We start from the raw sequence: 15,998 nt of genomic DNA, 5'->3' as shown, positions 1-15,998 counted from the left end.
TGAACGCTCTCCAGGCAGCAAGCTGACTGTCACAGGCATCACCGCTTCCGCTTCCTGTCTCAGGAGTCACTCTCTGCACTGCCTGGTTTTCAATGTTTCATCATCATTGTTTTATACGTTTTGCTTGGTGTCTCAGTCGTTTCAAGTAGGAGGGTAAATCCCGTCTCTGTGACTCCAGCACAGCCAGAAGCAGGAGTCTGCACTGCATAACACTTATGTTGCAGTGGAATGCTATTCGTTTCCATTCTAAAACTGAGCAAAGAGACAACGCATGGACGACTTAATTATAATCACAAAACAGAACTCAGCACCATCAACCCTGTCTATGTGGAGCATAAGGACCGCACAAGGGCCTCAGGGGCTGAGGCGTCAGTGGGTGCTGGGGGTATGCATCTTTTTACTTCCATTGTGAGGAGTGACTTTTTTTTTTTTGTCTAAAATGAAGAAATCAGGAAACAGAGGCTTGTGCTGCTTATTCAGTGTTTCTTAGGACTATTAATGAAAAGCTTAATAGCCAAAAGGGGGTTGGCTTCTGAAGGCAAGTCTGTGTGTTCCTCGCCTCCTTCATGCCTGGTGCCTAGCACCTGAAGGAGTGAATGAAAGAATGGATGGATGGGCGGGTGGGTGGCTGGTAGGTTCAAGAAAGCAGAAAGGGAAAGGCCCCTTTTGTCACTTACAGCCCTCTAAGTCCTGCTCCCAGAGGTCACCCTATGCAGTCCTGCACCTCCCACTCTGTCATTTGAATGCTTTTAGAAGTGACACTTATTCACCTGTTACCCACAGAACCAGGTGCCAAAGCCCAAGGTAAACAAACAGTCCCAGGCTCCTGGCAGGTTTGACCTGGAAGGGATAGAGAGGTCATTTCTGGCTGGGAAGCAGCTGGAGTCAGTGTCTGCAGAGATCAGCTCCCCTGGCCTGGGCCGGGGGTTGTAGGTGCTGGCATCCCTGCATCTCCGACCCATCAGAAGAGAGAGCAAGCAATGCCCAGTGTGGAGAGAGGCAGAGCGGCCCTGGATGACCTTCAAGGCCATGGCAGAGAAAAGATGCTGGACACTGCCAGCCCCAAGTCCTGTGGGCTGCCCTGAGTACGGAAGGGCTGCAAAAAATGTAATTTACATGCAAAAGTCTCTCTATCCTTCCCTCCAGACAACCCAAGGCTTGTGCAAATCAATCAATATTTTATGAAGACACCTCCCTCCGACGTGGAGGGAGGCAGGTGGCGGCTCTGCTTTCCTCTGCACGGGGAACGGGCAGGAGCTCCAGTCTGCAGGGTGTTGGGACATCTTGCGGTTGATTCCTCCTGGACCAATGCCCACCCGCCGTCTTGAAGGAGGCCACTTCTCCTCGGACGCTGGGTTCATTCTTCCCCATTTCTTCCAGATCCAGCTGCCTGGGAAAAGGGAAGCTTCCTCCTTGCTCACTTGACCAGCCCAGGCATCTGCACCATGCCATGGGCACTCAGTGCATACCCACCACGGGAATGTGGGAATGCGAAAGTCGGTGAATGATCGAGTGGGTGAATGTGCAAAGAATTGAGTGAGTGAATGGGTGAGCAGATGAATGGGTGCATGGGGGAGTGGGTGAATGAGTGAGTGACTGCATAAATAAGTGGGTGAATGGGTGAAGGGGTGACCAGGTGAGAGAGTGGGTGAATGGGTGAGTGGGTAAACGGGTGAGTGGGTGAGTGAGTGGGTGAGTGAGTGGGTGAGTGAGTGGGTGAGTGAGTGGGTGAGCGGCGAGTGAGTGAGTGGGTGAGTGGTGAGTGAGTTGGTGAGTGGGTGAGTGGTGAGTGAGTGGGTGAGTGAGTGGTGAGTGGTGAGTAAGTGGGTGAGTGAGCGAGTGGTGAGTGGTGACTGGGTGAGTGAGTGGGTGAGTGAGTGGTGAGTGGGTGAGTGAGTGGGTGAGTGAGTGGTGAGTGGGTGAATGGGTGAGTGAGTGGTGAGTGGGTGAGTGAGTGAGTGGTGAGTAAGTGGTGAGTGGGTGAGTGGGTGAGTGAGTGGTGAGTGAGTGGGTGAGTGAGTGGTGAGTGACTGGGTAAGTGAGTGGCGAGTGGGTGAGTGGCTGAGTGAGTGGTGAGTGGTGAGTGAGTAAGTGGGTGAGTGAGTGGTGAGTGGTGAGTAAGTGGTGAGTGAGTGGTGAGTGGGTGAGTGAGTGAGTGGTGAGTAAGTGGTGAGTGGGTGAGTGGGTGAGTGAGTGGTGAGTGAGTGGGTGAGTGAGTGGTGAGTGGTGAGTAAGTGGTGAGTGAGTGGTGAGTGGGTGAGTGAGTGAGTGGTGAGTAAGTGGTGAGTGGGTGAGTGGGTGAGTGAGTGGTGAGTGAGTGGGTGAGTGAGTGGTGAGTGAGTAGGTGAGTGGGTGAGTGAGTGGTGAGTGAGTGGGTGGTGAGTGGTTGAGTGACTGGGTGAGTGGTGAGTGACTGAGTGGTGAGTGAGTGGGTGAGTGGTGAGTGACTGAGTGGTGAGTGAGTGGGTAAGTGAGTGAGTGGTGAGCGAGTGAGTGGTGAGTGAGTGGGTGAGTGGGTGAGTGAGTGAGTGGTTAGTGGTTGAGTGAGTGGTGAGTGAGTGGCTGAGTGAGTGGTGAGTGAGTGGTGAGTGACTGGGTGAGTGGTGAGTGACTGAGTGACTGGTGAGTGAGTGGGTAAGTGAGTGAGTGGTGAGTGGTGAATGAGTGGTGAGTGGGTGAATGAGTGGTGAGTGAGTGAGTGGTGGGTGAGTGGTGAGTGAGTGGTGAGTGAATGGTGAGTGAGTGGGTGAGTGGTGAGTAGTGAGTGACTGGTGAGTGAGTGGTGAGTGAATGGTGAGTGAGTGGTGAGTGAGTGGGTGAGTGGGTGTGGTGAGTGAGTGGGTGAGTGAGTGGGTGTGGTGAGTGGGTGAATGAGTGGGTGGGTGAGTGGGTGAGTGAGTGAGTGGTGAGTGAGTGAGTGGGGTGAGTGAGTGGTGAGTGGTGAGTGGCTGAGTGGGTGAGTGAGTGGGTGAGTGGTGAGTGGGTGAGTGAGTGGGTGAGTGAGTGGGTGAGTGAGTGAGAGGTGAGTGAGTGAGTGGGGTGAGTGAGTGGTGAGCGGTGAGTTGGTGAGTGAGTGGGTGAGTGGGTGAGTGGGTGGGTGAGTGAGTGGGTGAGTGAGTGAGAGGTGAGTGAGTGAGTGGGGTGAGTGAGTGGTGAGCGGTGAGTTGGTGAGTGAGTGGGTGAGTGGGTGAGTGAGTGGGTGAGTGAGTGAGTGGTGAGTGAGTGGGGTGAGTGAGTGGTGAGTGGTGAGTTGGTGAGTGAGTGGGTGAGTGGGTGAGTGAGTGGGTGAGTGGTGAGTGGGTGAGTGGGTAAGTGGGTGAGTGCATGAGTGAATGGGTGGGTGAGTGTGAGTGAGTGGGTGGGTGAGTGAGTGGGTGAGTGAGTGAGTGGGTGAGTGACTCTGTGAGTGAGTGGGTCAGTGAGTGGTGAGTGAGTTAGTGGTGAGTGGGTGAGTGCGTGAGTGAGTCTGAGTGAGTGGGTGGGTGACTGCATTAGTGGGCGGGTGAGTGAGTGGGTGGGTGAGTGGGCGGGTGAGTGTGGACGCTACCATTGCCTGGCCCGTGTAGCTTGGTCTTCCAAAATGCACCTCCCTGGGCTCAGTCCATCCTGTCTTGGGCCAGCAGGGGAGGGGCGGGGCTGGCTCTCATCCCTCACCCTGGCTGCTCCTGGTCATTCATTCCCTCATCCCACTGCTGTTTTCAGATGTTTCTGGAGCACAGAGCCGGGCATGTGGCTGGCTGGGAAAGGCAGACAAACCCATGCATGTTTTGTGTAGATGAAAACTGAGGTTCTCAGCCATCATTTGCCCAAAGCCACATGGTGGGAAGGCTTGTGTTCATCCCTGCTCCCAAGACTCACCCGACTCCAGAACACTCCGCAGCTCTGGCCTGAAATTCTGGTCGCCTTATGCCTGGTGTACAGGGTGGGGAGCACTCCCTTGTGCCTGGTGTACAGGGAGGGCTTGGAGGAGGCTTGACTGGCCACGTTCTGGGCCCTGCGTGCTCCCGGGTTCTCCGGTGGACAACGGGGTGGCCGGGAGAAGCCATATGTGCCGTGCACAGAGGTGTCTGCCCCCCCAGGCCTGCACAGTCCTGGGCCCCGCTCCTGTGTCTGGTGAGGGTGGTCACTGCCCAGCGCAGGCCTCACCAGCAGTTCCTGGGCACCGGCTGCCCAGAGTGAGAGCAGACCTCCCACTTTGAGTCTGGCATCTCAGCCAGGCCCAGTTGGTGAGGGAGGCTGTGTGGCCTCAAGGGGTCAGTGGTAGCTTTGAAGCGGTCAGGGGCTGCCTGCTGGGGCAGCCGGGGCTGGGGCCCTGCTCCTGGCTTTCCGGAATGCACAGGCTGGGCTTGGAGGAGCAAGAGGAGGTGGAGGAAGGGCAGGAAGGAGCCCAGGGCCATGGCTCCCAACTCCTCTGAAAAGCCTGTGAGCTCGATAGCGTCCACTTTGCATTTTATCAAATCGCCATTTCTCACAGAAGGAGCTGTCAGCTGCCGAAATTGCTGCCTGAAAGGAGCAGGAATGAAAAGATTCACCTTGAGGACATTCCTCTTTGTCAAGAGCAGAAAGGATTCCATTTGCCGGCCGGGAGAGGATTCCGGAGGCATTGATGGTAGCGTGCCGCGCTTCACGGGGACGGGCTTCAGCAAATGGCCCCACTTTTCCATGGGAAGCAAGATGTGGCTAATGCACCCTGCATTCTGTAATTACGAACGTGAATGAAAGGGCCTTGGGCATTCACCGTGGAGTGGAAGCCCGTGTACCGCCCAGGCACCCAGCAGACGGTGGGCCGGGCGGTGTGGCCGCGGCTCTCTTGCTGGCTGCCATCCGGCTGGCTGTCCCCTTCCAGCTGAGGCATCCTGTGAGCCCTCCATCTCCAGCTGTGGCCCCCGTGCCCACTGCCTGCCTGCTCAGCTCCCAACTCACTGTGTCCTTCCTGACTCTGCCCCAGAGATGTTTGCTAAACCGTGTCCATCCTCCAGCTCCTCAGAGCACCCTCCCCCAGGAAGCCTTCCTGGCTGACCATCCACCAGGCAGTCTCCCATGCTGCCCAGAGCCTCACTTGTGCCCATTGTCCGGGTCTCCACCCCCGGCAGGGGTCTGGCTCCGTCTCCCTCCCCACCAGGTGACTCTGGGACTCATTCCCTCCATCTGTAAGGTGGGAAGAGCCTCTGTGTTGCAGCTGGGAGGAAGGACAGGGCCTGGGGCAGGGAATGGGCGGGGGAGGGGAGCCCGGGACTCTGGCTCAGCGCCACCATGGATTTGTGGGTGTTGTGGGTGAATCTCTTCCAATCTCAATGCCTCAATTTCCCCATTTGTCACTGAAGCCTTGTGTAATCAGAAAGATGGGTGGGTGGCACAAATCCCAGAAAACACCACTCGCACCCCGCCACTCAGTTCTGGTCGGCGGCATGAGCGTCCTGGGCTGCCGCAACCGGGAACAGGCACCTTGTGCTGTTCCTCTTCGCTTTACTGCGCTTTGCAGATACTGTGTTTTTTGCAAATTGAGGGTTTTCGGCAACGCTCGTGGAACATCAGTCAGAGCTGTTGTTCTAACAGCACGTGGTCACTTCGCGTCTCCCTGTCAGACTTTGGTAACTCTCCAAACATTGCAAACGTTTCCATCATGACTGTATCTGTGGGGGTGATCTGCGGTCATGATCTTCGATGTTACTGGTGTCACTGGGGGAGCCACGAACTGCGCTCCATCTCTCCCTTTAAACACAAAGCTGAAAGTGATTAAGCTCAGTGGGGAGGGTGGGTGGAGAGCCCAGGCCGGCCGAAAGCTGGGAGCCGGGAGCCGGGAGCTCGGTGGCTGGTGCCAGTTGGCCAAGCTGTGAATGTCAAGGAAAAGTTTCCTAAGGAGATGAAAATGCTGCCTCCGTGAACACACCATCGGTAAGAAAGCACGATTGTCTGACTGCTGATGTGGAGACAGCCCAGGCGGTCTGGATAGATGGAAGCAGCCGTCACGTGAGCTCCTTTAAGCCAAAGCCTCATCTACAGCGAGGTCCTGATTCTTAGTTCTGTGAGGGCTGAGAGAGGCCAGGAAGCCGCAGAGGAAAAGCTGGAGGCTAGCAGAGGGCGGAGGCTGGCTCCTGAGGTGTAACGTGTGTCTCCGGAACACAGAAGTGCAGGCGGAAGCAGCAAGCGTGGACGGAGAAGCCGCGGCGAGTTCTCCAGAAGGTCCAGCTCAGATCACCGACGGAGGTGGCTACACTGAACGACAGCCTTTCAGCACGGAAGCGGCAGCCTTCCATTGGAAGAAGAGGCCGGCTAGGACTTTCATAGCTAGAGAGGAGAAGTCAGTGCCTGCCTCCAAAGCTTCAAAGGACAGGCTGCCTCTCCTGTTAGAAGTGAGGGCAGCTGGTGACTTTAAGTTGAAGCCAGTGCTCATTTACCATTCCCCAAATCCTAGGGCCCTTAAGAATCAGGCAACGTCAACTGCCTGTGTTCCAAAAATGGAACAATAAAGCCTGGATGACAGCACGTCTGTTTACACCACGGCTGGATGAATATTTTAAGCCCACTGTTGATACCTAGGTGCTCAGAAAAAAAAAGATCCCTCTCAAAATACGACAGCTCCTTGACATGTACCTGTCACCCAAGAGCTCTGATGGAGACGCACGAGACGACAAATGTTGTTTCCACGGCTGCTCACACCACATCAGGCAGCCCGTGCACCGAGGAGTCATTCTGACTTTCAGTTTCCACGGCTGCTCACCCAGCATCAGGCGGCCCATGCACCGAGGAGTCATTCTGACTTTCAAGTCTTACTATTTAAAGGAATACAGCTCATTCATGAGGCTACAGCTGCCACATACAGTGATTCCTCTGATGGATCTTGTCCAGGTTGGAGCGCAATGGCGTGATCTCGGCTCACTACAATCTCCATTTCCCGGGTTCAATCAATTCTCCTGCCTCAGCCTCTTGATTAGCTGGGATTATAGGAACCTGCCAGCACATCCCACTAATTTTTTGTTTTTGTATTTTTAGCAGAGACAGTGGTTTCAGCATGTTGATCAGGCTGGTCTAGAACTCCTGACTGCTACTGACCCGCCCACCTCGGCCTCCCAAAGTGCTGGGGTTACAGGTACGAGCCAGCATCTGGCCTGGATTCACCGTTCCTGATCCATGAAGAACGTCTGCGATCCATGGGAGGAGGTGGAGATATCAACACCCACAGGAATTTGGAAGAAGTGGATTGGAACCCACCTGGATGACTCTGAGGGGTTCAAGGCTTCCGTGGAGGGAGGAACTGCACGTGTGGTGGAAACAGCAGGAGAACTGGAATTAGAAATGGAGCCCCGGGATGGAACTGAATTGCTGCAGCCTCATGAAAATACCTGAACTGGTGAGAAGTGGCTTCCTCTGGATGAGCAAGGAAAGTGAACACTGTTGAAATGACGGCAGGGGACTTAGAATATTCCGTCAACACTTAGTGGGCGGAACAGTGGCGAGGACTGAGAAGCCGACTCCAACGTTAAGGAAGTTTGCTGTGGACAAAATGCCGTCAACAGAATCGCACGCGACAGCGAAATCTTTCAGGAAAGGAAAAATCCGTTGATGAGGCCAGGTTCACTGTTGTCCTGAGAAATTGCCACAGCCACCCCAGCCTGTGGCACCCGCCACCTCCCCCAGACAGCAGCCGTGAGCACCCACAAGACGGCGGTTCACGAAGGCTCAGACGGCCGTTAGCGCTGCTTGGCAAGGACGCGTATTTTAATTAAGGTCAGCACATTGTTTTTGAGAGGATGCTATTGCACACTGAGTAGAATACAGTACGGTGGAAACATAACTTTCGTCTGCACCGCGAAACCAAAACATTCCTGTGACTCACCGAATTGAAACCCGAGTCACCGCGGTGGTCTGGAATGGAACCCACAACGCCTCCGTGGTTTGCCTGAACCACAGCACGGGTGGCTTACGCAACAGACATTCATTCCCTCACTGTTTTCGAGGCAGAAAGTCCAAGACCCAGGCCTCGACAGGGCTGGGTCCTTCCGGGGCTATGAGGGGAACTTCTTCCGCAGCTCCTGCCCCGATTCTGGAGGCTCCTGGCCGTCTCTGGGACCCGCGGCCTGCGGAAACGTCACCCCGACCTTGCTCTCAGCCCCACTCAGTGCTTGCCCTTGCTCGTGTTTGCATCCAAATTGCCCCTTTTCATGAGGACACCTGTCACGTCCCATGAGGGGCCTGCCCGACTCCAGGGTGACCTCATTTTTCCAATCACGTCTGCAACAACCCTATTCCTAAATAAGGTTTTGCATCTCGGGTATTGGGACTTCGGCATCCGCACTCCACCTGTAGCAGCTGGAGCTGGTGGCTTGGGCAGCTCAGCCTCTGTGCCCCCAACACAGGCCACGGGAACAGCCCCTCCCCGCAGCCCCTCTGCCATGGGATGGCCCATGCCATGGGGACCGCTACCTGATGGGGGGATGCCAGCAAGGTGGGGGCTGCTCTGAGACCGGAGTCTGCATCTGGGTGTCTCTCCGGGGCTGTGTTTGCACCTCTGAGAACTGCCCCAAAAACTCACGCAGGGCCAGAGGCCTGCCGTCCTCAGACCCTGCCCAGTCCTCCTCTCCCCGTTCGTCCCTTTGCTTTGCTTTCTTAGAGGATGCAGAATGGAGGCGACCGGTGGGCTTCTACACAGCCCCTAGTAAGCGCGCCTGGAGCTCGAGGGGCTTGGCCAGGTCTTTCTCCCCCACCTGCGGGGCACCTGACTGCCCTGGATGCCCTGCGTCCCTTCACTGTGACCTTGGGCCTGTAGGGAGCAGACAGACAGGCCTCACCTCCTGGTGCCAATTAAGTGCTGTGATGTGAGTGGAGCTGGCCCTGGGCTGGCCGCGGGGTGGGTAGCTCCCCCTTCCTTCCTCCTGCCCTCCCCTTCTCCTGCTCTTGGAAGAACAGCCTGGGCTCTCGCACACCAGGGAAGCTAGCTCGCTCTCCCGCTTTCTCTCTCTCTCTCCCTTTCTCTCTCTCTCTCTCTCCCTTTCTTTCTCTCTCTCTCTCTGCTACAAGCTAGGGGCTTCCAGGAGTGGTCTCCTCACTGTGTGCTCAGCGTCTCCTCCCTGTCCACTCCCAGGCACTTTCTGTTGTGTCTTCATGGTGTGGGGGTGGGGTGGACAGGGTGTGGGGCCTTCCCAGTCGGTGCTAAATAATTAAGAGCCAGGTAATGAAAGGCTCGCGGGTATTGATTGTGTGCTGGGGCCAGCATGGGGAGGACTCATGCGTCCCAGCCATGTCACCACCCACAGGCAGGCAGGAGGGCACCAGCTCAGAGGGGCCAGAAGCCAGTGCAGGCCCCACAGCTGCCCAGCAAGCAGCTGGCCAGGGCCCAGGAGCCCCCTCTGCAACCCCTGCCCCAGGAGTGCCCAGTCAGAGGGGAGAGGCCCAGGGGAGTGAGCGAGCGCTTACAGGAGCTCCCCTGCCTGGCAGTCCTGGCAGGCTTCCGGGACAGGTGGCTGAGCCTCCTGCTGCTGGGTGGGGCTGACAGAGGTGGGCAGTGGCCCTTCAGGGTCCTGCCCCAGCTGGAGCCACCGCCTCGTCCGGAGCTGCCAGGTTCAGAGCACAGCTGCCTCTCCTCCATGATTAATTCACTGGGCCTCTGGCCCCTGTCTGGCTGCATCGTCTCCATAAGGGAAGAAAGAGACCAGCTGCCTCCCTCTCTGAGAGCAGCTTACACAAGGCCCGTCAGGCTGAGCCAGGACCTGGGACCCTCACCCCACCCCCACGCTGTGGCGGCCTGGCCCTGGGGTTCACCTGCCGCTGGCTGCCTCATACCCTGTCCTCCAGGGGCTGAGGTCCGGCCCCTTTCTGGGAGCCCCCATTCCAGCCCCACAGGCAGAGTGGCAGCCAGAGCAGACCCCGCACCCAGCAGTGACTGCCTCTGCCCTGGCCCTGGCTGGACGAGCTCCCTGGGCTGTGGGGTGAGGACCACGCGGCTCCTGTACCGGGTCCCAGACTCCCTGCCTGGTGCTTCGCCAGCCCCCAGCATCTCCAGGTCTGATGGACTCATTATCTGTTTCATCGCCCTCCTTCCCACACCCAAGCTCTGATCCTGGGTGTGAGTCCAGCTGTGCCGTGTCTGAGGCAGGTGGAGATGGGACTGGCACTGCCCAGAGGAGCACGCACGGCCATGCTGGAACTCTCCCACGGGGCAGAATGACGCCAGAGCAGCTGCAGGAAGGGCTTGCGGGTGCCCGGGAGGCTGGAGGCTTAGTAAGGCCCCCCTGGCCCCGCAGAGGGAAGGGAACAGGGTCCTAGTGGGAGGGAAGTCCATGGGGCAGAGCCTGGGCGACCAGATGCACGCATGCAGTGTGAGGAGCTGGCGAGAGCAGCTCCTGGGGAAGCTGACGGTCAGCCCCCAACACGCCTCCTGGTATGGCCGTGGAGAAAACAGGCCGCTGCGGGGAGGCAGCCGCCGGGCCGGAGGCTTGGCAGAGGGGCCGGGCCCCGCCGTAACCCTTGCTGCCACCCTGCTTCTCCAGAACATCCTGTGCGGCTTCCCGCTTGGGCCCTGCTGGAGCCTTGACCTTGACTGTCCCAGGCCTGCCTCCCCCAGCCGCACCCACTGCGGGAGGCTCAGCTCCGCCCCAGCCTGGAAGCCTTCCGGAGAGCCTCCTGCGAGCGCCCATTCTCCTGGGCCTCCTCCCTCCTGGTGGGCGCTCCCCAGCGGGCACGGATTCACCGCACGTCCCCGGATTCCTCTGGAACGTCAGCTGTCCCAGCCCGCTGTCCTGATTCGATTCGTGGGATGGAATGCAGGGTTGTTGGATTAGAATAGGGCCCATCACGGCCCGGGACCATCTGTACCAGCTGGGATCGTAGCTTGGGGAAGATTTTCTTAGTCCTGGTAAGACTTGCTTGAGCATACAGAGGTCACGGAGGCGGCATGTCTTGGGGGTAGAGGGCAAAGGGAAGGCGCTGACCCCTCCCAGTTAGCAGGGGGTCCTGGGGAGGGGCGGATGCTGAGCTGTGGCTCCTGGAAGCAGGACTTTAGGGGAGCCAGGGTCCAGGGCCCCACCTCCCTTCTCACTGCTGGTGGCCAGGCTCGGCTTGATGCTGGCGTGGACACACTGGCTGTGAGGCCTGGCACCGACCTTGGCCTGCTGTGCCTCTCCCGTGACTGCCAGTGGCCCCAGCACAGGCGTTGGAGGGAGTGGGACAGGGTCCTTCCCCAGCACCTGCCCTCGGGGTGGCTGGACTGCCTGGTGACAGCCCGTACCGACCCTGTGGTGCCGGCAACCCTGGCAGGAGCCCCGCCCTGGCCAGCCAGGCCTTCTTGGGGCACAACGGGGCCAGGGCTGGCTCCAGGGAGCCACTTGGCTGTGGGGTGTGGGCCTCATTTGGGGGTTTCTCCTCCTCCCACTCCAGGGGCCACAGTGAGGCTGGGCCAGGTGCCCAATGCCCTGGCTGGAGCCCCCTCCCTGAGAATCCTGACTGCCCCACAGGAACCGTGGTGGAGACGTGCTTGCCGGTAGCCGTCAAGGCGGCCGGGCTGTGGCAGAGGAGGGCACTGCTGTGAAGGCTGATGTTTGGAAGTGCCGCCCGAAGGCCTGGGCCACCTGCCTGCTCCTGGAGGCCCGGTTACCGGGAAGGCCTTCCCATCCTGCAGGCCCAGGCATGCCATGGGTATTCATCCCGCCTCCTGCTGGCCCAGCACTTCGGAGGGTCTACTCCCTTCCTGAAGGGCACAGGGCAGGGACCCTGGAGTCCTCGGCTGCAGGAGGGGATCCAAGCCCCTGAGACTCACCTTCTTCCAGATGGTTCTTAGCCCTACAGCATGTCCTGGCCAAGACCCCCACCCTCTGCCCTGCCCCTGCCCTCCCCTGCACCCTGGGGCCTCCTCACATTGCTCCTGGGCATTGCCCTGGCACCCCCTGGTCTCCATCTTCCCTCGGTCCGCCCCACACCTGCTGTCAGCATCAGCTTCAGACACATCCCAGAGCACACCCTCTGCTCCAGGACTCACCATGGCTCCCCATTGCTGAGGGGTCAGAACGCCTCTGTTCAGTCTGCAGCCCTCTGTTCGGTTCCAAATGAGCGCCTGTGCTGGGACGGCTCTGCCCCTCCCTGCATAGCCCGTGGAACTTACACCTTCCTTTCGGAGCCCTTGGTGACTGCGGCCCGGGCACCCCCAAGCAGGTGGCCCTGGGGATGGAATAGGGCTGGCCCGAGGCACCGCAGCAGCGAACACGGCCGGGGTTCCCAGCTCCCAGCTGCCCTTTCTGTTGTGTGGAGGACAGGGTTGGTGGCAGTCCCGGGAGAGGAAAGGTGGCGAGACTCGCCTGGCTCCAGTCTCACCCGTGCCACTGGCCAGCAGCCCCTTCAAAGCAGGGCCCCCACACCAGTCCAGAGGGCCGCCCACACTGTCTTCCTCCAAAGGTGTGAAGAGACCCACGGCAGGGGGTGACAGGCAGGGGCACAGGGCGCTAAGGCCCTGGCCTTACACAAGTGGCATGAGACATGTGTCAGCATCCCGGCCCCTTGGGGACAGTGTGGAGCAGGAAAGCTCAGGCTGGGAGACTCTGGGGCCAGGGAGGTGCCCTGTGAGCTCCTGGTAGCCCCAATCCCCGAGGCCCAGGAAACTTGGTCTCAGAAATCAGGTTCTAGGCTGGGGGACGGAAAGAATGCAGGTCCCGGGGCCTGCTGAGGTCACTTGTTACAGAGGCAACCCCTCCAGCTCCGGGGCCCTGAGCCACCTCTGTGCAGAGGGCAGCCACTCACAGTAGCCCCGGGCCATAAGAGCCCTAGGCCCGAGGCTCCATGGCTGGCGCCCCTCTGGAGGGCAGGAAGGCCGGGGTGTGAGCTCAGGCAGCGGAGACCGGATGCGGGGAAGGCCACAGAGGCCAGAGCCCTGCACAGGGCCCTCTAGACACCCCGCAGGCCCTGCCTTGACCTCGACCTCCAGGGAGGTAGCAGGGGCCCACCTCGGGTGCCACGGTTGCTTTTGATGGAGACTGTCACCCTGGTCCCTCTGTGACCCTCGAAGGCTGGGGCCACCTCTGTAACAGGCTGCCCAGGGCACGGGAGGCTGACGGAAGTCACCTCTGTCACGGGTGGCGTGGTGATAGTGCCCAGCCCAGCGTGAGCATCAGGGCGCTGGGGACTGTGGGGCCTAGGTGGCTGCTGGCCCGTGAGGGGCTAGGCTGAGACCTGGCACACAGGCCTCACTGAGGAAGAAATGCCGCTGAAAACAAGACCCGGTAGCCAGAGGGCCCAGAGTGGACCAGGGACGTCTTGGGGAACCCGGGCTGTGCTTCCAGGGCCTGCTGTGGGTGGATGTCACCTCGGAGCGGAGCAGGCATGGGGTGCCCCCAGGGCTGGCCTGACTGGTGGGAGGGGGCTCCGGGAGCCCTGCAGATGCCAGGATTGGAGGGGGCGGATGCTGCCCTCCCTAGAGGGACCGGGGATGGCAGGGACACCTTGTCCCCACAGCAAACTCAGTTTCTGACAATCTGTCCTCAGCAGCTCCACAAGACAGAGGAGGAGCTTCCGGTTGCAATTGTGATTCCTTCTGGACTAAGATTCCTTCCTCAGGCCCCAAGTCTGGGCTTTGCTCCATCCTCCTGAAGACAGCCTCATGGGTGTGGGCAGGCGGGCCAGGCTCGGGGCCAGCGTGGCCACAGACCCCGGAGCATCAGCACCTGTCCACAGCATGTCTCATCTGGACCAGAGGCTCCCCGCTCCCCGGGGAAGGGTGTCCGGGGCCTGCCGGTGCAGACTCGCCCTGCAGACAGCTGCAGCCGTGAACGCGCCCAGGGAGCCGCCACATACTGCCAGGCCCAGCTGTGGCTGTGTAGGGCTGCGCCAGCCCTGCAGGTTGGGGGAGGTGAGGTGATGGGGTGAGGAGGTGTGGGTGGCACCAACCTCAGAGAGACCCCCACTCCTGTCGGCACATCCCAGGCTGGGGCAGGGTCTGTGCTCCCCGGGCTCCAGCCCCTCCAGGCCGGGCCTCTCCACTGCTGGACCAGGAGCCCAAGGACGTCCCCAGGGCTGACCTTGGTGCATTGCAGACTCCAAGGTTCCTTGGTTGTCTCTCCAGCTCTGGGACACTCTGGTCTCCGGTCCCAGGCCCTGGTGGGCTGGCTGCTGTGGGTCCCAGGTGGGCCCTGCTCTCCACTGGCCGGGTCACAGAGTGGGCGTGGGGAGGCCCAGGCAGGTGGCTGCTCTTGGTGGCATGGGGACCCATTTCTCTTGGCTCCTGTCGGGCTTGGTGTGGCCCAGACCCTTCCTCAGGCCTCCCCCACTCTGGCCCGGCCTCAAGCTGGGTCCCGCCCCGGGGACCACACTCCACATTGCTGGAGCGTGCAAGGACCATGCCCAGACTCAGCCCCTGCCCCAGGATGCGCTACAGGACCCTCTGGAGACACATCGGGGATGGGCTGGAAGAGACCCCTGCCCATCCCCGAGTCCAGGTCAAGGCTGTGCCATGCTGTGCCAGCTCCTCCCACAGTCAGCAGGACCTGGGCAGCTCTAAGTCCCATGTGCAAACTGGAAGGCCGGGGCCCTTCTGGGGACCAGACGCTCACCCGAACCCCTGCTTGGAGGAGGAAGCCCCTGAGGAGCTGAGGTCTAGCTGAGCCGGCCCCTCCAAGGTTGCCTCGAGCCAAGGCTGGGCAGGCCAATGCCACCGCCACGGGGCAGGCAGAGCTGGGTGGCACCTTCCTCTCAGCCTTGTCCCCGGGTCGTCCTTAAAGCTGGTACCTTGGTGAAACACTGTCTGGAAATCTCGGGACACTTGTGAGACCGATGTACGCTCTTCCACTGCCACCTGAGGAGCTCCAGCCCGGCAGGCAGCCCCGCTCCACCCCAGGCCCTCCTGCTCCTGGAGCTGCTGGAGGACCCGTCGGGCAGAGCTCTGCCGCTGCCCCCTCCCTTGGCCCAGGCAGAATCTGGCACAGGGGCACCTCCATGTCCCTCACCCTGGGCGCCTCCGCGTGGGGTCCTTGGGACTTCTCTCCGCCTGGAGCCTGTCGGTCCACGTGGGGCAGGTGCAGCCTGAGGCCCGGGTCGAGGCACGTGTCTCACCTTGATGTCCACTCGCTGGCCCTGGAGCCCTTCCCACTTCACAGAGAGGAGCCGTTGGCAGGTGGGTGGCAGTGGCAGCCGCAAGGCCGGCCTCAGGGCCTAGCTGGATGGGTGGTGAGGCCCCAGGTGTGACTGTGATGGCTGCAGGACATTTGACATCCAGGCGCTCTGTCCAGCCACCTCCTGGGGGGTTCTAAAGGAACACTTAGGGCAGAGCTAATGGGGTGGGTGGTCTCGGGTCCTTGCTATTGAGGGGAGGGTCTGGGGGTCCCAGCTGGGAGGACAGCTTAGCCCTGACTTGTTCTCCCATTGGCCCAACGCTGCCCCTGCCTTCAAGGAGCCCTTAGGCCAGCGTGGGGGTGCGGACACTCAGCTGCAGGAACCAAGCCCCCAGGCCTCAGGCTGGCCTCTCACAGGCTGGCTTCTCTAACTCCCCACACGTGACCTGGCATCAATCAGGTACCCCAGTTTACAGATGAGAAAACTGAGGCTGGAGAACGTGGGAGCTAGGGTCCCCCCAAGGCAATCAGAGACCCTCTCTTTCTACACCCAAGTCCCCAGCTACACTCCTGGCCCATCTGCTGGTCCCCACCCTCAGGCTGGCTCGGCCCAATGATGTGTCTGGGAAGAACAGAACAGGTCGGTGGCATCAGGGAAGGCTTCCTATAGGAGGAGGAAATTGGGGCTGGGTGTGAGGAAAGGAGAGGCCCTGCGGTGCAGGGGGCGTGAGGAAGGTACCCGAGGTCCTGGGTTCATGGCCAGTTGGGGGCACCGCCTGAGGAAACCACCAGCACCCTCCAGAGGGACGATGGCCTCGGCTGCCTGGCGGGGCTGATGCCATGCTAGTCAGCTACTTAGGCAGTGGCGCGGCGGCCAGTGGTGTAGCCAGGTGGGTTGTGTGGGAGGTGGGTGCTGCATGAACCAGGCAGCCCCATTTTCCAGAGCCCATGTGTGCTGCTGCCCTCTGC

This window comes from Aotus nancymaae, unplaced genomic scaffold, assembly GCF_030222135.1.
Source record: "Aotus nancymaae isolate 86718 unplaced genomic scaffold, 86718_ANA_hifiasm-v0.15.2.pri h1tg000011l, whole genome shotgun sequence".
NCBI lineage: Eukaryota > Metazoa > Chordata > Mammalia > Primates > Aotidae > Aotus > Aotus nancymaae.
This window is presented reverse-complemented; position numbering follows the sequence as displayed.